Source organism: Pyxicephalus adspersus, chromosome 6 (genome assembly GCF_032062135.1).
Source record: "Pyxicephalus adspersus chromosome 6, UCB_Pads_2.0, whole genome shotgun sequence".
NCBI lineage: Eukaryota > Metazoa > Chordata > Amphibia > Anura > Pyxicephalidae > Pyxicephalus > Pyxicephalus adspersus.
In genome coordinates, this window is record NC_092863.1 from 22,347,161 (window position 1) to 22,351,021 (window position 3,861).

Here is a 3,861-nt window from a genome sequence, read left to right on the forward strand (position 1 = left end):
AGACATTTGTTCTGTTACTTCACCTCCTCATGATATTACTGTACCCTGTAGGATGAACAGTATGTTAGGCTGAGTACAGAAAATGGTTTTAACCTAATGGCCTAGTGAAAATAAAAAGTTTCTGGTGTGTGTGTGAACAAATTCACCACAGGTTTTCCTTTTCTCATTTCCAATAGGGCAGCTTGGTCTTCGTTAATGCCAGGAACATTACTGCTCTAGTCAAAATTAGTCAACCCACCTATAACATTTACATCTAAAATATAGTGATGCAAAAATCCCTCAAGAAAATGGTAGTAGACATTCAAGGTTTAAGAATTGTAAACACTTGTAAATGAACTTTAAAAGGCAGATCTCTATATTAAAAACACTTTCATTCTTAAATGGTTGCAGCACAAGAACGTAAGTGTTTCTCTCAACAGCTCAGCTATATCTTGGTCTCACTTTAAGAATTACTGCTTTATGTTTGCATAAAAGCTTAGAAGGCTGGGCAGCTGCTAGGTCACTGCTGCTAGGTCAGCTTAGTTGCTGAGAGAATGGTTTCAACTGCACTTTCAGTGTTGCTCTTGTAAAATGTTAAAAAATAACGGCCTGGTCACATATTTTCTTTGAATTCTCTGTTCCTAATTTAGGCTCCTATTTAGGTAATATTCCAAAATTTTGTACATCAATTTGACCAATAGGAAACACACCCAAACTTTGAAAGATTATAGTGTTTCATTTGGGAACTAGGCTCAGGACATTACTGTCATGGGCTGCCAATGTTGGCCAGACATATGGTTCGTTTTAGTGTAAAAGTATACCTACTCATCAAGCAATTAAGTAAAACCAATAAATGTAATTTTTGACTGATTAACTATTGACTGATTATACAGGTCCTTAATTTATGTTAAAATTCTAGCTTTAGGTTGTTAACTTCCCCATGATTATGTTAATTTGTTTTCTATTACCAATCATGCAAAGGAATTAGTATTATTGTAGAAACAGTTTCATTCTGTGGAAATACTGTTATAATGGGCACATAAGGATGTTTATTGCTTCTACCACTGGAATGTTTCTGAGATCAGTAAAATTGCTGACATGATTGTTCTATGCAATGTGGCTCTGCACGCTTCTGAACAGCAAGAATTACTTGGAGCTAATAAACAAGAACCAACATTGCAATGTCTAAACATTTGGACAGAAGATTGCAAATAAAGTGGCTAATTCTTGTGTACCCACACACACATGTTCACAGTAAACAGACACAGTACTTTTTAGGACTACCCTCTTGTCTGCATCAACACCAACTGTAGTTATTTTTTAGTTTCTAAACCCTCTTTTATGATCTTTTTATTTTTTTGTTCTTTACATGGGTTTTGGTATTGCCTTTTGTTTCACTTATCTCCACTCTCAAATCAGGTTTTCTGGGAGGGGTGGGAGGAATTATATTAACCTAAATTGCTTTACTTTATATAGCCAGGACCTTCCTTCAGTATACCAGTGCTCAGCATATAGTTGTTTCTGAAACAAGCAAAATTTCCAGCATACAGAGCAGCTAATTTTCAACAGATGCTAATAAACTCACTTCCTCCTCCAGTGTAGAGTCAATCCTCCCCTATATCTCAATGTTTGTGAAGTTGTTGCCTGTTACTACATTCCTGAACTGCAAAGATGTTAGTTTTTTCAGGGCATAGTAGCTGAAGTACAGGTACAATATTTTTTATATTTGTTGTAAGGTCGGCCTTAGTAAGGTTTTGGCATATTATTTGTGGTCTATTCATGTGTACCAGCAATCAAAAATTGTATGTGGCTGGTATTTTAAGATAATAAAATATACATATTACTTAAGGAGACATTTTTTTCTAGATAGGTTAGCCCTGGGTCTTCTACTTCATTTATGTTTAATATGGCAACCTGGTTCTTTCACTTCATTTAGGTTTAATATGGTTATCTGTCATGTTTCTCTTTGGGTTTAGGTTTTTATTGTTCTGATTGTTATTTATCTTATTGTTATTGTATGTTTATTATCCCCAATCAAAGGATAAATATTAAAAACCAACCACAAAAAAATACATTTTATATATACAGTAAATATACCAATACCCAAAAAAATTACATTTACTTACTCTTGCAAATATTTTTCAATCAAAAGTTTAATTTTATGAAATATACTGGTCTCCTCCTGTACAGTGGCCTAAAAATTTGAATTGCATAAAAATGCAAATGCTAAACTATTACGGGCTCTATTTATAAAACAGTGAACTTTCCAGGAGAATGTGTTTTAATGGCATTATTGAAATAAAAACCTATACTTGCTGGTTCTCTATTTCAGTATTGTGAGCTAAAACAATGAATAAACAGCAAATATACTGTTTATAAGAAACATTGTATTGGCGTATTCCCTTACCTTTATTGCACAGAATTTTTTTGTAATGGTGGCTTAAAACAAGCTGGCAACAGATTTTCCAGCAAGCAGAAAAAATATATTTGGTTATTTTCTAAAATGCATCAAACTAGAAGGTGTCTATTTATAAATGTTTTTGAAATAAGCAATACTAAACCAATGTTTTTTCAAATTGTATTATTTTTTTAAAATTAGATTAAGTTGAATATTTTACTCATGATTTATGCATTTCTCATGATTTCTGATTAAATCCAATGTAAAAAATGTAAAAATGTGTGAATCAGTATCATTTACCCGATTTCTCTGTGCTATCGACCCCCCCCCCCCTCCCCAGCCTGTGACTGGACAGTCACTGCCTATTATTATCATTTATAAACAAGATTTATATAGTGCCAACATATTATGCAGCACTGTACACTAAATAAGGGTTGCAAATGACAGACAGATACAGACAGGGATAGAGAAGGAGAAGAGGACCCTGGCCCGAAGAGCTTGGGGGTGGGGGAAGTATCACACAACAGGAGGGGGGATATGGAATGGTGGGAAGTGAGGGTTTTAGAAGACGGGTAGGCAAGTTTGAAAAGATGGGGTTTGAGTGCTCAACTCACTTCCACAGCTAAGTATTTTTGTTACATCTAATGCTTTGTTATTGCATTGTTTTATCTATCTGTCTTTATTATTAAATAGAATATTCTTTCATTTTACTTGCAAGTCTTTGCCTTATCAATCTTTGTACACTTCAAATTTAACCCATCAATTTTTTCATAAAATGTCACTATTTATATCTGTGACATCAACAAGTGTCCTCAGCACACAGATGGTACTGTAAACCAAAGGAGGATATGGGACTACCAAGTGAGGAGTACAAAGAAAAGAGAACCAATTCAAGAACCGACCTTTGGGGTCTCTTTATTATGCCCATGCAGGAGCAGCAGTCTCAAGATCTCACCATAGCATTTCAATTGGGTTGAGGTCCGGACTTTGGGCCTGATTTATTAAAGCTCTCCAAGGCTGGAAATGATAAACTTTCAGTAAAGCTGGGTGATCCAGCAAACCAGAAATGGTTTTCTCCAATGACACTTGCTATTTTGCTAGTAAATTTTTTGAATTTACTGGATCACCCAGCTTCACTGATTAGTGTGTATCCTCCCCAGCTTTGGAGAGCTTTAATAAATCAGGTCCTTTGACTAAGCTACTGATGTGGATTTGGTGGTGTGCTTCGGATCATTGTCCTGTTCCATGACCCAATTTTGGCAAAGCGTTGGCTGTTGCATACATAGCCTTACATTTGACTCTAGAATACCTAGGTATACAGAAGGGTTCATGGCCGACTCAATGCCCCTGATTCATCAAGCAGAATCGGATTATCGCTCGCGCATTCGTATTAGCGATCCGGAATCGTACGCGGTCGCGCTATTCAGCAACTGAAAAGCTCGCGCACGGAGCCGCGCTTATCCGACAGCTTTTTACTGGCGATC